Below are 23,374 nucleotides of genomic sequence, written 5' to 3' on the forward strand. Positions count from 1 at the left end.
AAAAATTAAAATTCAAAGTAAATTATCTTAAAACCACATAAATCAAATGTACAAAAATTTAAGAAAAATAGTGAGGAGAAAACATAAGTCCATATAAGGCATGATCAAGTGGAGATTTGAAATGTTCTTGAAAAATAAATATAATGTATAAGCTTTTTTTAAATCAAGGAACACACTTCTTGACCATTTTGACAAGTGCGATCTAGATTTTTACACAGCAATTCAAGTAAAGTTTTATTTTAGACACCACACATAGAGACATTTAAAAAATTCAAAACATTAGAAACACAAGTATAAAAATAACACACTGAGCTGCCACATGAGGCATTTTTATTTGAGAACATATATCAAAGTAGCAATGCCTCTGTAGATAGAAAATCATAAGTATTCTTGAGCTGTGCTCAATTAACTGGTTTGTACAGATTTTAAGGTATTTGACCCAGCAAAACACTTTGACATTGGAAGGCCACAGTTTCTTGGTTTCTCAGATTGAGAAGAAAACTCTTGGTATCATTTAAACATTAGAATCTAAGAATATTTGACTCCACACCAGAACCCAAGAACAGTTGGCTACCGAATACAAAGGCGTATAAGAAACCTCCTTGAATGTTCACTCTCAAAGCTGGAATGAGACTGATATTCCACATGTCAGATTCTTGCTTGGTAGCAATTTTGAGCAAGACTCCTGCTGGAGTGATGCCCAAGGAAATATAAACAAAACAGAATCCCCGCCCTCTAGTGTATCAAACGTAAATGCCTGCAACCCTAATCAGGCCATGAGGGTCATGCTGCTCAGTGGAGAAACAAAATATGATGAGATTAGGGAGTTCAAGATACTGATTCTAGAGATACGGATTCTACCTTAAATTTTCTCATTTTTAGATATTTAAATATTTTATTGCACTATTTATTGCCTATGCGTGATTTCAGAAATTAGTATGCTTTCATATTTAATCATTGTTGTTACTCCTGATTTATACCTAAAACACAGATCTATATAGTATATCCCAAATTAATATTTTAAATTATTTAATTGAACCAGGATTTGACTTTTAGAGTTACATTTTCAAATTTGTGTTAAAACATAGATTTCTACCTAAGCTCTACAATGCATGTAACATTAAATACTCAGTTATAAATGATAATAAACTTCGAGTTGCTGACAGGTTATAGAAGGTAGCAATGTATTTTTGTCTTTGGTTTTAGACGAAAAAGCAAGTTTAAAACACATTCTCAAAAATTCTCACAAATAATTTACACTAATAAATATTCATTTCAACATTTATAATTCTTAGGAAGGATAAGAAGAGAAGACGTGAATAAAGAACTTTCGTTCTAAGGTGTATTAAATGTTTTATTCTCCACCAGCCCTCATTTCTCCGAAAGAGTGATTAATTTTATCATACATTGTTTATACAGAAACATGAAACAAATGATTGAGAACTAAAAGATTGCATTATTAAGAGAACAGCATGCTGCAAAGAACTTGGGTCTGGAATTTGACCGAAGTGCATTCAACTTCCAGCTCGTTGTCCAGCCCTGAGAAGGTCAACAGATCGCTTATCCGTCATCCAACTATGGCATCTGATCTATAAATTGATAAGAATAATAGCTGACAGGTTTTTTGAGGGTATTTTATCTGACTCATTGACGCATATAAATAACACAAAATATGCTTGTTGTTTATTATAATTCTCCTTAATAGACCTGATAATTGTTATCATTGTAGTATTCTATTTATGTTCTTAAATTTGTAGTTACTCTCTGTAGTTTAAGGTCAAGCTGAAAAAGTCAAAATAGGTAGAAAAGAAGCTAATTCAGCATAATGAAATATATTGTTTGAGGTTATTTAATGTACTTCTCACTGAAATTACAGCTTCACTAAAGTAATAATATAATGCAGATTTTTAAAAATTAAATGCATATCTTGACTTAGAAAGATAGAGATCTATCAATGTCTTCAATGTGTCAGCTTATGCTATTCATCTATATACACCTGAGGCTAAACCATTCCTATGTTTCTCCAAATATACTTTTATTGTTATTGCTTATCATTACAACTTAGAATTACCTTCCCAACGTTGTCAAAACACCAAAAATATTTTTTATTTTCTCTTTTAATTGAAGTAATCAAAATAAAGAATTTTATGACCACAAAAAAAGCTTTTTAGATAAGAAAAGATGTTTTATACTATTCATGTGCATTTGAAGTACCATCTGACTATTCTGGTAGTTTTGAATATCTATAACTAGATAAACAAAGACTAAGTTTGCATTGTGAATCTGTCAGTATATTTTGAATTGAAACAACATAAGAATGTAAGAACTGAGGAAAAATAATTGGTGCAGAAGTTGAAGAAGAATAAATGCTTTATCACTAGTACTTACGCTCACGTATTGCATGACTAAATGAAGAAGAACAAAGGCTGAATGTAGAATTAGTTTTTCTCTTTTTTTCTATCAAGAAAACAATTATGGAGGGAAAACCTTATATGCATAAGTTGTACAACCAACTCAGACAGGCCAGGGAGTATATGTGCTATTTTTTATACGATCTCAGAAGGCATAAATACATATAAGTTAGTAACATCAGCTTATTCTCTTACATAAGGGTTCTCCCCATCTAAGCAATTAGATGGTATGATTAAGACAAAGTTGACAATGAGTATGAAGTGTACACAGACACACAGACACACACAAATATATATATTTTATACTGTACATAATATATAATTTAATTTTATATTATATATTTATTTTACAAACATTTGGGATTGTAAATGTCTATGCAATTGCTTACAAATTGTATTAAATGATAAAACATTAATATATCAAAATGCATATTTCCAGTAAATGTAATACAGCACATCAATGAAATGAAAGATAGAAATCACATGATCGTCACAATAGACATAGAAAAAGCATTTGACAAAATACAACATCCTTTCATGAGAAAGGCCTTTAACAGATCAGGTATAGAAGGGACATACCTCAACATAATAAAGACCATATACAACAAACCTGCAGCTAACATTATACTCAGTGGAGAAAAAATGAAATTATTTCCTCTAAGAAACAATACAAGGATCTCCATTCTCACCACTCACATTCAATATAGTACAGGAAGTCCTACCTAGAGCAATTAGGCAAGACAAAGAAATAAAAGGCATCCAAATCAGAAAGGAAGAAGTAAAATTGTCACTGTTTGCTGATGATATGATCTTATATATAGAAAACCCTCAAAACTCAGCCCCAAAATGGTTGTAATTAATTAACAATTTTGGTAGAATGGCAACATACAAAATCAACATACACAAATCAATTGCATTCCTTTACATTTATGATTAAGCATCTGAAAACGAAATAAAGAAAACTATCCCATTCACAATAGCATCAAAAACAATAAAATATTTGGGAATAAATTTAACCAAGGAAATGAAAGATTCGTACAATGAAACTACAAGACTCTGCTGAAAGAAATTGAAGAGACACAAACAAATGAAAAGACATCCCATGTCCATGGGTTGGAAGAATTAATACTGTTAAAATGGCCATACTATTCAAAGCCATCTACAGATTCAATGCAGTCCTCATCAAAATACCAAAGGCATTCTTCACGAAAATAGAGGAAACAATCATGAAATTTGCATGGTACCACGAAAGACCCTAAATGGCCGAAGAATCCTGAGAAAAAGGAACAAGGCCAGAGGATCACACTTTTGGATTTCAAACCATCCTACAAAGCCATGTTAATAAAACCAGTGTAGTACTGGCACAAAAACAGACATATAGACCAATGGAACAGAATAGATGACCCAAAACTAAATCCCAGTATATCCAGAAAACTAATATTCAACAGGAGAGCCAAGAATACCCAATGGGGAAAGGATAGTCTCCAATAAAAGGTGCTGGGGAAACTGAAGAAACACATGCTGAACAATGAAATTAGACCCCTATCTCACACCACTCACAAAGGTTAATTTGAAATGGATCAAAGACTTAAATATGAGGCCTGATATCATAAAACTCCTAGAAGAAAATGCAGGGAAGCAACTCAGTGATATTGGTCTTGGCAGTAAGTTTTTAAACACAACACCAAAAGGACAAACAACAAAAGCAAAAATCAACAAATGGGACTACATCAAATCAAAGGCATCCACAAAGCAAAAGAAACAATCAACAAAATGAAAAGACAACCTACAGAATGGAAGGAAATCTTTTCAAGCCATATATTTAATAAGGATTAATATCCAAAATATGCAAAGAACTCAGTCAACTTAATAACAAAAAACACTCAGAAAATTTGATTTTTAAAAATGGGCAAAAGATCAAAATAGACATTTTTCAAAAATAAAAGTGGCCAACAGACACATGAAAAGATGTTCAACATCACCAGTCATCAAGGAAATGCAAATCAAAACCACAGTGAGACATCACCTCACACCTATTAGAATGGCTATCATCAAGAAGACAAGAGACAACAGGTGCTGGCAAGGATGTGGTGAAAAGGGAACCCTTATACATAGGTCTTGGGAATGTGTATTGGTCCAACTACGATGACAAACATAATGGAAGGTCTTCAAAAAGTTAAAAATAGATCTACCATATAATCCAGCAATTCCACTTCTGGCTGTACACCCAAAGGAAATGAAAACAGCATTTTGATGAGATATATGCATGCTCACGTTTATCGCAGCACTGTTCACAATAGCTAAGATATGGAAACAACCCAAATGCCCATCATGGATGAATAGACAAAAAAGAAGTGGTACACATACACAATGGAATATTGTTCAGCCATAAGAAAGGAGGATATCCTTCCATTTGCCACAGCTTGTATAAACTTTAAGCACACCAAGCTAAGCAAGATGTCAGTCACAGAAAGACAAGTACTGTAGGATATCACTTATATGAGGAATCTAAAAAAGGTTAAACCTCTAAAAAATAGAGTAAAAGGGTGGCCTACCCAGGGAAGGGGGGATAAGACTGATGGTATTTAAGTGTACAAACTTGAAATGAGTAGTAAATCAGCCATAGAGATCTAATGCACAGTATAATGAATATAGACAATAATATTGTAAAAGAAAATGTAGATTTCATCAGCACTGAATTAATAGTATGCTGAATCTTTTAACTAATAAAGCAAATAATGTAGTTTAAATAAATATGATTTATAATAACCCAAACCAGGTGCTTTAAAGAAAAGGAGAAATGCAAAATATTTTAAGAAAATTATTAACTATTTTTGAATTAGTACTCTTTTATTATACACATCATGTTTATAAATATTTTTGGATTGCAAATTGCTGAAAAAGGCAGTCTTGTGTGTGCAGTCTTTTGACCTTTGCATGGCCCTGTAATGGGCCTGGAACATTTCCTTGCAAAAGAGATGGTGAGCCCTCACAGCATTTGCTAGACATAGGGCCTTGCTTGAGAGTCTCTTTCCCTATTCCAGGCTTGATGTGCTTCTTTGTCTTGCTTAAGCTTGTGCTTCAGATAGCTCTCAGGCACAGTCCCAGCCTTCGGTATGTGAACCCCACCAGGGAAGGATGGGATCCTTTGCTTGCAGCAGGAGGGGGGCTGCTTGCAGACCATCACACTGTGTTGGCAGTGGGGCAAGACCTGCTGGCCACTGGGGACCCAGGCTCATTGTACAAGCTGATCTCACTCTGTCTCTTCCCAGTGTGAGTAAAGCACTGTTCCATCACCAGTTCCTGGTGACTTTTACCTTTCTTGGTGACCCCAAACCATGAAGTGAGTTGACATCCTGGGATTGCTGCTCCTGCTGGAGTGGGACTCCTCCTCTAAAAGTGACAAAAGGTGTCACTTGCTGAACACAAATACTACAAATATGTGTAGTATTAAACAGGAATACTTTGAAAAAGGCAAGATGTTTCTCCTTTCAAAAGTTTAAGAACATTATAACATCTACTTTAGAATATCTTCTGGATTTACTATTATTTGAACCAAGGTTAAAAACATGATATATGAAAGTAGTTCATTTTAACAAAAATAATTTTTGGTTTATATTTATATTTTCCAATTAATCTATGTAAAATTTAATCTGTATTTCACACATTATAAAAAGAGAATATTCTGAGCTAGTTTATTACTTAGATCTATATTAGATATAGAAAATAATTTGTCTAAATTTCCCTCTAGGAATATTACTTAAAAATAGTAAAAATTAATAAAAATTCTCAATTTACTATTTTTCTTTAACATGAATACATTCGTTTAATGCCTATTAAGAACCTTGGAAAGTAAAGATGGCAAATTCAAGTTGAATTCCTTAAAGGAAAAAAAGGAAAGATAGTTAAATATAAATTAGGAGGTATATGAAGCAAATTTCCATAATTTTACAGTTCTGCAACTATTGTTTAAAAATAAGGTGGAGATTTTTATGGAATAGCCATGATCTTTTTCCTGGCTCTGGGTTGTGGAAATTTGATAAGAAATAATAGTAATGAGAAAAATACAGATAATGAAACCTTGCTCAACTGGTTCAATTATAACATCTATATTTTCAATGATTTATCACTTGTATGTGGACTCTAAAAAAGCTGAACTCATAGAAACAGAGAGTAGAATGGTGGTTACCAGGTGCTGGGGGGAGGGGGGGATAGGGAGAGGCTGCTAAAATGGCACAAACTTCCAGTTAGATGATGAACGAGTTCTGGGGAGATAACGTACAGCATTGTGATTGTAGTCAACAATGCTGTATTATATACTTTAAAGTTGCAAGAGACTAGATCTTAAATTTTATCACCACAAAAATATAATCATGTGACGTGAAACAGGGTATGAGCTAACCCCACGGTGATAATCACATTACAATGTATAAATGCCTTCAATCAACACGTTGTACACCTTAAATTTACAAAATGTCATACGTCAATTATATCTCACTAAAAAAAGAAAGAAAAGAATGTATTTCAAGTTGCCTTGATGTTACATATAACCTATTGTTTCAGAAATAAAGTATATTTTAACAATAAAAGCCCCAAAAGCTCTGAACTTTGATACTGCAGTTCTCCATATGCTCTATGGTTATTTTATCTTTATTGATCCTTGAAAAATTTTCACTGCAAAGTTGTGTATTATTAATAGTTAGTAATTATAATAATTAATTGCAGCAATTAATAGTAAATGTCTTCCACTCAAAATAAATCACATTTCATAGTATATTAAGAATAAAAACTGGAGTGACATCAGCAACATGGCAGAGTTAAACGTTCCCTTTGTCTCTCCCCATTTTTAACTATCACTAAATGGACATTCACTGACCAATGGTGGAATCCTATGAAGCACAAGAGGATGCCTGAGAGACACACCCAGCTCTACACCTGAGGTTGGATGGACTGGCCACCCAGTAAGTGGCAGAGATAGGTGAGCACTCCCTGCTCTCCCCTGGTAGCCCTGTGCTTGCAGACAAATACTTTCCACCTGGTACAAGTGAGCAGAAAGTGGAAACACGCACTGGGGTGACAGTAGGAGGAGTCAGTGGCAGGCTTTAGCCAACTCATGATCACTTTCCTAGTGGGGAGGGGGAGCCTGCCATGCACCTGTGGCACCAAGGAGCTTCCCTAGCTCAGTCCCAGCAAAGAAGCCCCACACACCAAGCACATTGGCCCATGAGCAGAGGCCCAGATCTGCAGGCTGGGGCAAGCACACTCTAGGCCTGTGCAGGCACCCATAGTACTGCTGAACCCCAAAAGAGGAAACGTGTCCTGGGGTGGCTGTGGGAAAAGGCAGTGGCAGCCATTATCCCACTCACGATCACTTTCCCAGCAGGGAGAGGGAGCCCACTAAGCACCTATGGCACTAAGGAGTGGCCCAAGCTTGGTCCCAGTGAAGAAGCCCAGTCCATCAAGCACAGCTCCCCAGACCACAAGCAGAGGGTGCAGCAGGTCAAAATGCTGGGGAAAGCACACTCCGGACCTGCACAGGCACCCATAGTCCTGCTAAGCACCAAAGGAGGGAGCATGTCCTGGGGTGGCTGTGGGAAGAGGCAGTAGCAACCGTTGGCCTGCACGTGATCACTTTCCCCATGAGGAGAGGGAGACCACCGTGCCACTGAAGTGCCAAAAAGTGGCCATAGATCAGTCCAGTAGGAGGCCCACCTGCCAAGCACAGTCCACACAACAGCCTGAACCCACTCCAGGCCAGGGCAAGTGCCGACACTACCCCCACAGCTTCCAGCAGAAGGGGTGGTGGCCAGAAATTCTTCTTCTGCTTCCCCCTAGCAGTAACAGGTGGAATCTGCAACCTAATAATACCACAATTGCCCTGACAAAAAATTAGTTGGTCAAACACCATGAGAAAATTCAGCAATAATTTAGACCAGAAGGAAAATTACAATTCTTCAGAAATCAACCCTGAAGGCACAGAGATTTACAATCTAAATGACAGAGAATTAAAAATCTATCTCATAAGAAACTCAATGATTTACAAGAGAACTCCAAAAGACAATATAATGAGATCAGAAATAAAATGAATATCTTCAGTAAAGAGCTTGAAACTATAAAAAAGAATCAAGCAGAAATCCTGGATATGAAAAACATAATTAGTGAAATAAAAAATAATCCAGAACCCTTAAGAAATAGAGCAGATGTTATAGAGGAAAGAATTATTGATTTAGAGGATAAAAATATAGTCATTCTACAGGTGGAGGAGGAGACAGAACCAAGATATTTTAAAAATGAACAAATTCTTCAAGAAATATCCCACTCAACTAGGAAAAGCAACAAAAGGATTATAGGTATTCCAGAGGGAAGAGAGTGAAAAAGGAACAGAGAGCTTGTTTGAACAAATAATACCTGAGAACTTTCCCAATTTAAAGGAGTTTCCAGATTTAAAAGTATATGAAGCTAATAGAGTATGTAATCACACCAATGCTGAAAGACTTTATCCAAGGCATAAATAGTAAAAATGGCAAAAGCCAATGACAAGGAAGAAATATTAAGAGCAGCAAGGCAGAAGAAAATAACTTTATATAAAAATAACCAATGAAACTTTCATTCAGATATGATAGAGAAATAAAACCTCTTGCAGATAAACAAAAGCTGAGGAAGTTCATTGCCACTAGACTTCCCCTACAAGAAATAATTAAAGATGCCCTCACACTGAAACAAAAAGACAAAGGTCTACAAAGCTCTGAGCAAGGAGATAAATAGACAGAAAACTGCAGCTCTCTGTCAGAACAGAGAGGCAAAGACTGAATTATAAATTAAATGAGAAAGGGAAAGAAAACATCAAGAGTAATGGTAAATGCTTCAACATAGTCACAAACTCACATCATAAAAAACAGAGAAATTTGTAACAATAACTCAGAAGTGGAGAGGAAAGGGAAGGAACCTGCTTAGGTTAATGGAGATAACAGGCTATGAGAAAAGGGACTATCTCATCAATGCCATCTTTTATACAATCCTCACAGTAACCACTAAACAAAAATCAGAGAAGAAGCCACAGTTCATAAAAAGAGAGAAAATGGAGAAAAACGTCTTCAGAAAACTACTGAAATGAAATGGTAGTCAGGAATACAAAGAAAGAGAAACAACAAATAAAGAGAACAACCAGAAAACAAGAGATACAATGGTAGTATTCAGTGCTCATATATCAATAATGACTCTAAATGAAAATGGATTGATTCTCCAATCAAAAGATGTAGAGTAGCTGGAGGGATTAAAAAATAAGACCAAACAATGTGCTGCCTCCAATAAACATATCTCAGCTCTGAAGACAAACATAGGCTTAGAGTGGAGGGATGGAAGATAATACTCTAAGCTAATGGCAAACAAAAGGAAGTAGGAGTTAGCATATTTACATCAGACAACGCATTCTTCAAGTTGAAAAAGGCAATCAGAGACAGAGTGGGGCAATATGTAATGATGAAAGGGACATTCCACCAAGAGCTCATAACACTTATTAATATATATGCACCTAATACAGGGACCCCAAAGTATATAAAGCAATTATTAACAGACCCAAAGGGAGAAATTAACAGTAACACAATAGTAGTAGGGGCCCTCAACACCCCACTTACATCAATGGACAGATCATTCAAACAAAATGTCAACAAGGAAATAGTAGATTAAAATGAAACACTTGATCAAATGCACTTAATAGATACATGGGGAGCATTCCATCCAAAAACAGCAGAATATAAATTCTTCTCAAGTGTACATGGATCATTCTTAAAGAGAGACCATATGTTGGGAAACAAGGCAAGCCTCAATAAACTTAAGAAGATTGAAATCACCCCCAATCATCTTTTCTGACCACAATGCTATGAAGCTAGAAATCAATCATGAGAAAAAAACTAGGAACGTCAGAAATATGTGGAGACTAAATAGCATGCTATAGAACAACCATTGGATCAATGAGGAAATCAAAGGCAAAATTAGAAAATACCTGGAGACAAACGAAAATGAAAATACAACATACCAACTCCTATGGGATGCATCAAAAGAGGTCATAAGAGGGGAATTCATAGCAATACAGGCCCATGTCAACAAGCAAAAAAAATTTCAAATAAATAACCTTAAAATGCACCAAAGAGAACTAGAAAAAGAAGAACAAACAAGCCCAAAGTCAGCAGAAGGAGGGAAATAATAAAAATCAGAGCAGAAATAAATGGAATCGAGACTAAAAATGAAAAACAGTAAAAAGGATCAATGAAACTAAGAGCTGGTTCTTTGAGAAGATAAACAAAATTGACAAATGCTTAGCCAGACTCACCAAGAAAAAAAGAGGGAAGGATCAAATAAATAAAATTAGAAATGAAAGAGAAGAAATTACAACAGATATTGCAGAAATAAAAAGGGTCATTAGAGAATACTATGAAAAACTATATGCCCACAAATTGGATAACCTAGAAGAAATGGATAAATTCTTAGACTCATACAACCTCCCAAAACTGAATCAAGAAGAATTAGAGAATTTGAATAGACCAAACACAAGTAATCAAAAACCTCCCAAAAAATGAAAGTCCAGTACCAGATGGCTTCTCTGGAGAATTCTAACAAACATTCAATGAAGGCTTAATAACTATCCTTCTCAAACTATGTAAGAGAATCAAAGAAGATGGAACGCTTCCTAACACTTTCTATGAGGCCAAAATTACCCTGATAACAAAACCAGGTAAGGACAGCACAAAGATTGACAAACCAAATACAGTAATACAATAAAAAGACCTTTTACCATCATCAAGTGGTATTTATTCCAGGGATGCAGGGATGAGATTCCTGGATGGGTCTCAACATCTGCAAGTCAATCAATGTGATACACCACATTAACAAAATGAATAAAAAATCACATGATCATCTCAATAGATACAGAGAAAACATTTGGCAAGATACAGCATCCATTTATGATAAAAATTCTAAAGAAAATGGATATAGAATAAAAATACCTCAACATAATAAAGGCCATATATGACAAACCCACAGCTAATATCATTCTCAGTGGAGAAAAACTGAAAGCTAGCCCTCTAAGAACAGGAACCAGACAAGGATGCCCACTGTCACCACTCTTATTTAACATAGTATTTGAAGTCCTTAGCCAGAGCAATCAGGCAAGAAAAAGAAAGAAAAGGGATCCAAATTGGAAAGGACAAAGTGAAACTCTCACTATTTGCAGACGGCATGATTTTATATATAGGAAACCATGAAGAATCTACTAAAATAGTTTCAGAAATAATAAATGAATACAGTCAAGTCGCAGTATACAAAATCAACATACAAAAATCAGTTGTGTTTCTATACGCTATCAATGAAGAAGAAGAAAGAGAAATTAAGAATACAATCCCATTTACAATTACGACAAAAAGAATAAAATACCTAGGAATAAACTTAAACAAAGAGGTGAAAGATCTGTACACCAAATACTATAGAGCATTGTTGAAGGAAATTGAAGAAGACACAAAGAAATGGAAAGATATTCCGTGCTCTTGGATTCGAAGAATTAATATAGTTAAAATGTCCATACTTCCTAAAGCAATCTATAGATTGAAAGCAATCCTGATCAAAGTTCCAAAAACATTTTTCACAGAAATAGAACAAAGAATCGTAAAATTTATATGGAACAACAAAACACTATGAATTGCCAAAGGAATCCTGAGGGAAAAGAAGAAAGCTGGATGTATCACACTCCCTGATTTCACAATATACTACAAAGCTATAGTAACCAAAACAGCATGGTACCGGCACAAAAACAGACACACAGATCAATGGAAGAGAATCAAGGGCTCAGAAATAAACCCACAAATATATGGAGAGCTAATTTCTGACAAGGGAAATCATAGGCAGCATGCTTTTTGACATCGGTCTTAGCATCATATTTTCAAGTACCACATCAGACTGGGCAAGGGAAGCAAAAGAAAAAGTAAACAAATGGGACTACATCAAACTAAAACGCTTCTGCACAGCAAAGGAAACCATCAACAAAACAAAAGGACAACCTAACAATTGGGAGAAGATATTTGCAAACCACATGTTGGATAAGGGGTTAACATCCAATATATACAAAGAACTCATACATCTCAACAACAACAAAAATAACCACCCAATTAAAACATGGGCAAAAGATCTGAACAGAGATTTCCCTAAGGAAGATATACAGATGGCCAACAGGCACATGAAAACATGTTCAACATCATTAACTATCAGGGAAATGCAAATCAATACTACAATTAGATATCATCTGATTATAGTATAGTACAGTATACTAATTATAGTATAGTATAGCAGAATGGCTATAATTAACAAGACAGGAAATAACAAGTGTTGGAGAGGATATGGAGAGAAGGGAATCCTTGTACACTGCTCGTGGGAGTGCAAACTGGTGCAGTCATTGTGGAAAAATGGTATGGAATTTCCTCAGAAAATTAAGAATAGATCTACCATATGATCCAGCTATTCCTCTGCTGGGTATTTATCCAAAGAACTTGAAGACACTAACGCATAAAGATATATGCACCCTTACATTCATCACAGCATTATTCATAATGGCCAAGACTTGGAAGCAACCTAGGTGCCCATCAAGGGACGAATGGATAAAGAAGATGTGGTGTACATACACAATGGAACACTACTCAGCCATAAGAAATGATGAAATCTGGCCATTTGTGACAACATGGATGGACCTTGACGGTATTATACTGAGTGAAATAAGTCAGAGAGAGAAAGTCAAATACCACGTGATCTCACTCATAGTAGAAGATAAAAACAACGACAAACAAATACATAGAGACAGAGATTGGATTGGTGGTTACCAGAGGGGAAGGGGAGGGGGGAGGATGAAAAGGATGATTAGGCACATGGGTGTGGTGATGACTTGTAATTAGTCTTTGGGTAGTGAACGTGATATAACCTACACAGAATCCGAAATACGTGACGATATACATCTGAAAGTTATATAATGTTATAACCCAATGTTACTGCAGTAAAAACAAACATAAAAATTAAAATGTAGATGAACAATATTTGAAAATGTAAATGGTCGGATGGATTTGCTGTTGCTTACTTTTATCAATATGTAGGTTTCTTTTTTCCTTTTAGGTTAGTCACTTGCTAGGCCTTTCTGTGTGTTTTGCTTCACAGAACTGATAAACTTACAAAGTAGAGTAAAAAGGTGGAGTCTTATCTTCTGTACTTGAGTGGTCCAGGATCTCAGAGCAAATAAAAAGGTTAAGGTGCAGAGAACTATACAGTAGGAGTCAAAGAAAAACTCTACACCCTCCTCTCTGGACGTAGATGAGTTTATATAATTTGGAAGGTACAAATTCTAATCAAGTGGACGCAGGGTTACTATCCTCCTTATATTCCTGTATTTATTTTTTAAAATGGTATTGAACTTTTATTGTGTGCCGTGGACACTGGTGAATAACAGTAGGCTTGATACTGCTCTCGTGATGCAAACACCAGCAGAAGAGACACAAATATGTAATAATAATGGAAATAAAGGTAAACTGCAGCATTATGTAGGAGAGACTAAATAAAACACAAATAGTAATGTGGTGCTTTTTAATCTGAAAAGTAATTATACAGAAATCAACAACATGAAAAGAACAGCATAAAATATAATTTTGAAAGTCAATTCTAATAATTATATATATATTTTACACACACACTATATACACCTATATATGATATCTTTTATATTATATATAATGTAATTTATCAGACAGGATGATGCCACAAGGAAATTAATATGGATAGAAAATAAAGGAGTCAAACTACTGAGTCTTGTCACATTACAAAATTAACGGCCAGAGAGGCAAGGAGGGCATATGAAGTAGATCATAGATCAGCAGTAGTTAGTAGCTGTCGGTGACTTAGCAGGAAAACCTGTCTTCTCTTGTAAGATAGATTTTTCCCCCTAGTTCACCATTTCATTGAGGGTTTAGATCTCCATGGTCTCAAGTTTATTTTGGGGCTTGGTTCACTAATCTAAATATCTCATCTTGTTTGGTCTGCAGGCTCCCTTGCCTCTGAAGTGGCTATAGAAACCAAAGCCTTTGGTCACAGTTGATCAGTGGATATTCCCACCGGAACCACTAGCTTATTGAAGCAATATTTGTTTACTTCTCTGGATTTTTTTTGCAGTTTCTCTTTTTTGGAGTGGAGGTGCAGAGAGGGGATTCTTTAATATTTTGTCTATATCACCCATTCATAAAAAAGTGATTTTTATCTGTTGTCTGAATTTTCAATTGTTTTGAGGAGTATGGATCTTTCATATACTTACTCTGCCACATTACTAGAAACATAAGCTCAATGTATATATTTTAAATTGATTTTTCTTTATCTTAATTAATATTGCAGCATCTTTCTGTTAAAAACAAAATCTTAAATACTGTAAGTTACATGAGCCTTCAAAAAATTCACTGCATAAATATGTATACACACAAATACATGCACCCACATACATGGGCTTCTGAAATTAAACTGATGCTTATATTATCTTTCATATGAGACTAGGGGCTATTCAGTTCATACTTATCGAGAATGGATACGTCAGTCTTTTACATCTCTCAGTATGGTATTAATACTCTTCAATGCACTGGCATGAGCCATATATTTCTTCAGCTCATTAAACTGAAGCATGACAATCACATTGTTGATAATGCTGAAATTGAGAATAAAGAAAAAAGAGAATAATGTCTGCATTTAATGCATATTTATGTACCTATGACTTCATTTATCCAGGGAGATTCTTTGAATATTTATTCTGTGTTGGAGTCTGTGTTAGGATGTTGTGCTTGGGATACTCCAGTGATAAAAATAAGTAACCTCTTTGTCCTAATGGATCTTACAGTAAATATAGCTGAAGTTGATGAAAAATTGCAAAAAAAAGGATAAATAGCAGGATGAATCAAATCTCCTCTTGGCATTCTAATAAGTGACTGCATCGTCCTGTGTAAGTGAATTAGTTGGTGGAAAATATTTGGGAGACGGTTGAAGAGGAGGCTATGAGTGATTTATGGAAATAGCCATACACAAAGAGGTAAATTTTATTTTTAAGAGCATTATGATTGGCAACTTTTAGAGGAATCAGAAAAAGATATGATCTCAAAGTTCTGTTTGCTTGTTTTTCTTAGCAAATCACAACTGGATGGTCTGCTGGTTAACAGCATACTGCATAAAAAATGTTTACTACGTTTTAAAGATTCCCAAATACCTTCTCCTAATTCTTGAAATTGCAGTTTTGTCTTTTTTGACAAATTTAACCCCATTTCCTGGATATGCCAGCAGCTCCTCCTTGGTGGCCTTTGAATCAGCTTTTTCAACTCAGTTTAAGCATTGTACTCAATAATTTTACCATCTGCTCTCTTAGAAATATAGTATTTTATTTTTAAGAGGTTATCCTTTGAAATAATTTCCTTTCTTTCCACAGAGCTCTTCAAAATTATTTAATGTTTTAGACCTCCCTTGATCTAATGGTTCTTCATTATGAATTTCCATTCAATATCTTCTCACGTCACACTCAGTATATTCAAAGACTAAATGTGATCCTGTTGAATGTATGTATTGTATCTTGGTCAAGAGGCTGAAAGTATATGACATTATAAGGGGAAAATAAACATCGCAACATTAAGATGCACAAGTGACTTACACCTGACCCTGTACCATATCTGTTCTTTGCTGCGATCCCAAAGCAATTAAAGGAAAACAGAAACTTTGTACTTTGTACTTTCAGCTAATCATTTATTTTATTATATCCAGCATATAACAGGTCCCTATTCTTCACCCCTTAATGACCTATAGTTTGTAGAATAATACAGTAAACTTCTTTCTATTTAAATTTTTGGCCCATTGCCCATAAACTGATCAGTACCCTTGACTTGTTTTTCCTTAGATGTGCATGTTTCAGAAGGTTTTGTCATCCAGTATATGTAGGGTATTATGTCTTATTATACTTCTCTCTAGAGATTCTTTGCTAGATTAGAATATTTCTCTCGAATATATGGTCAGAGAATGATTCTTCTTCTCTTAACTTATCCTTATGCACATAAAGTTGTTTTTTCTTGTAATTCCTGAGCAAGGGTATATTCATATCAGTGCTTTCAAGCTTATGTGCCCTAAATATCAGCTCCTTCATGTAATCAATACCTGGAAGTTTGATTTTACCCAGAATTATTATGTCTCATGAGAGTCTCAACTTTCCTGTGAACATCTCCTGAAATCAAATGAATGAGTCAGCCATCTTACATCCGTTTTTATCTATGCATTGAGGAAGAATGTTATGTTTATTGGGGCACTGTCTAAAATTATACATATGCATATAAACATATGCATAAACTGCCCCACAATTCAACTCTTGCACTTCAATTTATTCAACTTCGCATAAAAGATTCCAATTCTAACCCTTCATCACTAGTGTAAACAGCCCTTCAGTTGGATTTCTTTTTCATTCCATTTGCACTAAGAAATGCCATGTAAGCCTAATCACAATACGTTTAGCAAAGGCAGAAACGAAGGAGAAAATCATGCTTACATGCTTTGTGAGGTGGCTGGTCAGCAACTGAGTTGTCTGCCTCCATAGCCCAGTTGTTCATTCCCATCCAGAAGCCTCCTAAGAAACTAAAAATAGCCACATATCAATGACCTGCAGAGTCACTTGTAAATATCTGAACCTGAAAATGATGGGTCTGTATTTCCTGCGTTTCTATGATTCTTGATGCCATTGTTTAGAATCATGACCGCCATAATATTTCACTTTTTATTCAGCCTTTCTATATTATTTTTATCACAGAAGGATTTTTTCCACTCTAGGCCAATCTTTTACTTAGTTTCACAAGGAAAATCACATGTCTTCAAGTGCCTGCTGGATACTGAAAAATTAATGTGGACTTCAAGTCTTCTTTATGATTAGACTGGAGTACAACTTATAAATAACAATAATCTTAGACAAAAACATTTAGAGAAATTTCCCCTTCCAGAAGTGTTTCAATAATGTAGAAGCTCTTCTTTTCTTAAATACAAATACTGCTGTCTACAGATAAAAAAAGTGGAGGATTTGAGCTATTTTTTCCCTGAAACATCTGAAGCTCTGGTGGCTGCTTTAAGTTTCCAGCTTAATATTCTCTATTAAGAGAATATTAACTTTATATTAACTTTATATCTGCTGTAAAAATCAGTTCCATTTATTGTCAGGATAATAGACTCAACAACGTTTCAAAATTCCATGACAAGATTTTGTTTTCTATTTTGAGGACTAATAGTACTTATTTGGATCATCAGCATTTCTCTCAAAAGTAGAAATACATGCATCATTCACGGCAGTATCCACTACCAGATATCAGTTGTTTTCCTGTTGCTTTCCATTAAAAGATACTTTATGAGGAAATAAGTACCTGGAGCAATTCCCCAAGATAACACTGTGATTAAAGCATTCGATCTTTTTTCCTGTCTTCCCTTCATGGATAGGCTCATCCTTCTGCTTTTCCTCAGGATAAACAGAGAGAACAATTTATAAGTGTATAATTTGTAAGGAGGGTGATGACCAATGCCTATGCTGTGTGGAGCCCGAAATGTTCCTAGAATTCATGACAAAATCTTAATAACTTAGGACCACACACACACACACACACACACACACACACACAGGTCTATAATCAATGTACTCAGCAGACTCTTCACAATTTGCTATCTTATCTGCCTCTAGTTAGTGATTTTCTACTTTTAAAAGAAAAATTTTGTAATAGCCAAACTCTTTACTCAAGAACAAAATGTTAAGTGTAGATTCAATAAATGTCACGTGGCCCTGCACTAGCTCTGGTTCTCTGGTTAGAGGTGGGAATGTGGGCCAGTGATATGCCACAGCCTTCCTCCCCTTTCTCTGAAGATCAAATGAAAGCCCTAGTGAAAATAGATAAACAGCACAGCTTGAGCGATCTTGCTCTAGGTGTTTCCATGGCATAGAGGGAATATTTGAAAACTCTTCTTGATGTTAGCTTCTGTGGGAAGGGTAAGGACATTTTTATCGTTCTTGCTGTGGATTCTCCATGAAATACTCATTTCATCAAACGGGACAAGGAGGTATTGCAAACTCAAACAGTAACTAAAATGATGAGTTTTCACACATTTTCACTGTGGTAAGTGCACCATGAAAAGAATCAAGCAAATTTTTTAGTGTTAAATATTTTAAAAGAGGTTTTCAATGAAAATTTTCTTTTAATATTTGAGGGTGTGATCCTTATTCAAATACAATAATCAAAGCTTTATGTCAAACAAAATACACTTAAGTAGAATAAATTTATTTTTAAAATGAATGCTTGAAAAATGTGACATATATGTAAGTGTAAGCCAATTTGATTTCTTCAGGTTGAATTAGAGAGCTGTACGCCAAGTCAAGTGCTCAGGATGCAGTGAGGAGGTCCAGACAGAAGAATTAGGCTCAGAGTGCTGGGTGATATATGCTTTTAGTCCAAAAAGGGACAGAAGTATTGAAAAAGAGCACATGTTCAGAGCTTTGCAGTCTAATTTAGTGTTCCTGAAAATTTGAATTAAAGTATATCTTAAACTGAGGCATTTTCCTGAAGCCCATAGAACGAAGGAAGAAAAAAAGGAAGGAAGGAGGTGGGGGGAGGCAAAAACGTGGGTACGAGAATGCTTCACAATAATCTAAAAGTTATTCACAATGTGCTCTGCAGTGGGGGTTGGCAATAGCATCCAGTAAAAGGAGCAGGAGGGGTGGAGGAAGAGGGCAAGAGGCGAGAAATTCAAGGAAGGAGAGAGGGGTCATAGATGCTTTATTTTCTGATTACTAGGGTGGGCATGTGACTGCGGAAAATGACAGAAGAACCAGCGAAAATCTTTCTCTGTTTCGTTTTGTTTTAACTAACGTGCTTCTGATGCTTTATATTTCCTTCACCCAGAGCCGGGTTTTCTATCCTGCAGCACTTTAGAACCACATGGGGATCTTTTAAAAATACCTAGACTGAACCCCGTATCAGATCAATTAATAGCATCTCAAGCAAGGGGAGACCCGGCACTAGCTTTTTGTTTTTATTATTTTAATGTTCCATAAGTTATTGTAATGTGAAGACAATTTCAAAACTTATCACCTAGACTGAGGCAAGGATTGCACTGAAATTGTGAAGTGAAGCTAAGCCTGTTGAGGGGATTTTAGCACCTTTGAAGTTCTTGCCTTCCGACAATGGCAGCTCTTCCCAGCACAGGGGTCACTGTTTACCTCCCTACCACAAATCCTATCTTAACTTCTAGAGATAGCAATAGTTCAGCCAATGCTTGTTTTTTCAATTCCTTGACACTCTCCTCTAATTCCAATCTCAGGCTCTCCTCCCATAGGCTGACCCTAGAATAGTTCTCAACAATGATTTTTCACTATATCACCTGGGCTGCTTTTTAAAAATCACAGAAGTAAATCAGAACCTCAAAGTTCACCTCTGCAATTCTACCTGTATCTGTATCCATGAATCTGCCTTCTCACCTGCTGCAATGTCTTCACTCTTCAATCCATCATCAAACCCTCCATTTGAGCTCAAGCTCTATTGTCCTAATTCAAAAACATTGATTCTTGTAATTTCCCCCTATATATCACGCATCATCAGTCTTCTTTTTTTACTGTATCCTCCCCACGAGTATATTACGTGTGCTTGTGCATTAGGCACAGATCAGGCAGAGAGTGTTACATAACTGGATGGGATCCTACCCGCAGTAGAAGTGTCAGTGAGAGAAACTGTGTGGATCACCAGGTCAGTATTCTACTCACTGCAGAACACCCTGTGACTCCTCAGATCTTCATTATTTTGCTCATTTGCTGACAGTTTATAAAGGTTGGAACAAACTTGAATAAAAATATAAAACAGAAGTTTTAAAGTTCAATTTGGCCTTGCCTGAATATGTTAATCACATCAGTTCCTCTCCTACTAACATTAAAAATATAATGATAGTCAAGAAGATTTTAGTTTCCCTTGATTTATAGGTATAAAAGGCACACTGTAAGTACAGTCCTTTCAATAAGTGCTATATTTAAAATGATATTTGCATTTAACTCTCTTAGGTTACTTCTGATGGCCGTACAATGTATTTAGAGTTTGAGAAAATGAAGCCATTCATTTGTTACAGAAACAATATTTTTGCTATAACTATTATAAAGTTTATTAGTGTTTTTCTCCCCTGCCTGAGGAGTAGAAATATCTATGGAGCCTTTTATTTTACCCAAAATAAAAACTAAGTGATTTTATTTTATTTTAAAAACTAAGTGCTTTGAAAAATTAAAATTGTGGCCCAATTTCAGAGATCATAGTACTGCGTCTCTATTCCTCACAAATTTCTAAAATGACTTTGTTTAGATCCTGTTTTGAAAACTATATAGTTGATATTAAAAAATAAAATGCTTTTGATCAAATTAAGACGCCAATAACTTCGTGAAGCCCAACATTTTCTGGATTTTAATAGAAAAAAATGCCAAGGAGGAACAAAAATAAAAATTTTATAGAAGAAAATAAAGTTCCAGTGCCACACAAAATCTAGATTAATTGTCATAAAACAGTTTTATTACAATGTCTTTTATTTCAAGTTTATCATAACCCTTTCTGAAAACTTTAATTTAGGATAATTTATTATTTAAATAGTCAGAGAACAATGTAAGAAAAGCTCTATTTTATGTTTAAAATGTTATATTTTACTTTTATTTGAATTTTTCTTCAAAGAATACCTGAAAATAAGAGGGAATTGAGGTGAGGACATTGTAAGATCTGCTTTATGACCACATAAACCTAGATTTGAATTTCTGCAAAAATTGTAAAATTGGACAAGTCATTTACTTTCTCAGTGCTGCATTTTTTAACTGTAAAATTGGGGTGCAGTGCTTCTCATCAGAATTTTCTGTAGGGTCAGCCCTGGTGGCCTACCGGTTAAGTTTGACGCACTGTGCTTTTGCAGCCCGGGTTCGGGTGCCAGGGACAGACCTATACCACTTGTCTGTTAGCGGCCATGCTATGATGGCAGCTCACATAAAAAGAAAAAAGGAAGATTGGCAACAGATGTTAGCTCAGGGTGCATCTTCCTCAGAAAACAAACAAAGAAAAGAATTTGCTGTAAATTAAATTTGAGAGTACAGTAAAAGTGCTTTGCTCAATCTATTGGTTATGAGTCTGTGCTCTTACCATTAAGGCCAGGTTCCTTTCCCAGTCAGGGAACCACACCACCTGCCTCTTGGTTGTCGTACTGTGGTGACTGCATGCTGCTGTGATGCTGAAAGCTATGCCACCAGTGTTTCAAATATCAGCAGGGTCACCCATGGGGGACAGGCTTCAGCAGAGCTTCTAGAATGAGATAGACTAGGAAGAAAGACTGGCCACCCACTTCCAAAAGAACTGGTCATTAGAACCCTATGAATAGCACCAGAGCCTTGTCTGATACAGTGATGGAAGGTGAGAGGATGGCACAAAAAGATCAGGCAGGGTTCCAGTCTGCTGTACATAGGGTCGCTAGAGTCAGAATTGACTGAAGGCACCCACAACAAACTTAATTCAATAACTAGCACATAAGGAAATCTTCATGAGTAGTAGTTATAGTTTCTAATTCAACAGTTTCACATAGTTTTTCATGGGTTCACTGTATAATCTTGTGACTTTGTAATTTCTCAGTTTGCTTCATGTATATAATCACCTTGAATATTTCAAGCTATCATCTGGCTAGAGAGCAGAAACTTTAACCAGGATTCTTTTAATAACAACAAAATAAAAATCTTTACTGCTTCTTAGGCTTCTGTGCCTTTCCTAGAGTGCTTCAGTGGTCTCACAATGAAAGCCGACGGTCCTGTGGCTTTTTTGTTTGAATAAATGGGAAGCCATAGGAAGCCCCACAGTTCATTCCACAGTGTTCCCTTGAATATTTTGTGAAGTCTTTTATATAGTTTATCGGTTGTGAAAACAAGTGAAGCAGAGAGAAAGTAACAAAACCCTACTTCTTGATTCTGTATAGACACAAATAACATGTAACTCAGGAGCAGGTACGTGGTTGTGGTTAGGGGATACCTGTTTGCATGTATGCACATACATAAACCAAATTCATAATACAGAGAATAAAAATGTACTTCACATTTCTGAATTTGAAGAAAAATATATCATACAATGCTTTTGGAATACTCATTTGGGAGGACTATGATTAAAAATTCAAACAGAAGTTTAAGGTCAAAAATAAAAATTGAAAATATAAAAGATTTATGAGATATCTAAGAGAGTGTTTTACTCATATCTCAGGTTTTATTATACTTAGAAGGCTGATGCAAAAGAAAGGAGAACTAAAGAAATGGTAATGTTAACTAAGGAGAAAGAATAGTTCAAAAATGAAGTCACACTTAACGTTATCTGTCTGAACTAAACTGAGATTTACAGATTGTTAAAAACAATCATAAGTGTGCTAGACACAACACATAAAAATAAAGTCTAGCATGAGCTAATGACGATAAGCTTGATAGTTACAGAAAATCCAGTAAAATATTAAAAAAAATAAAAACAGCAAGAGTTAAGTACTGCTCTCATTCTTTTATCAGAAAAGTCATACAACACTATTTCCTAAAGAAATTGCGTTTATTAGCTTTATATTCCTTTTGCTCCAACATGTTAATATGGAGATAACAAAAGAGAAGATAATCCTAAGAAGCTAGAGAAAAAGAGGAAACCTAATACACAAAGATTGGTTGCTGTAAAAGCATAATTATCAAACAAGAGAAATAAACATTTGTTAAGTTCATGACAGAAAGTTAATTTCCTGTTTAAGGGATAGAAAATTCTCAAACTAAAACATACTGAATGTGTGATGAAATTGATATTGTTAAAATGAACGTTATTGCTGATATGTAAGCTCTTACTTTGACAATCCATAGAATGTGAATGAGTCAT

The 23,374-nt window shown here is 35.3% G+C and overlaps 1 long non-coding RNA gene across 2 annotated transcripts; it reads right to left on the reverse strand.

Annotated features, from left to right (window-relative positions):
• Nucleotides 1–313: 313 nt before the first annotated feature.
• LOC138919077 (uncharacterized) lies at nucleotides 314–22,013 on the reverse strand. Of its 2 annotated transcripts, none has more exons than XR_011428984.1 (4): nucleotides 17,855–22,013; nucleotides 16,996–17,081; nucleotides 13,525–15,126; nucleotides 314–1,589 (listed from the first exon to the last, which is right to left on the reverse strand). It is a non-coding gene; the product is annotated as an uncharacterized lncRNA (long non-coding RNA). The 2 variants fall into 2 exon arrangements; XR_011428983.1 differs by having other exon boundaries at nucleotides 314–5,804.
• Nucleotides 22,014–23,374: the final 1,361 nt, after the last annotated feature.

This window comes from Equus caballus, chromosome 19, assembly GCF_041296265.1.
Source record: "Equus caballus isolate H_3958 breed thoroughbred chromosome 19, TB-T2T, whole genome shotgun sequence".
NCBI lineage: Eukaryota > Metazoa > Chordata > Mammalia > Perissodactyla > Equidae > Equus > Equus caballus.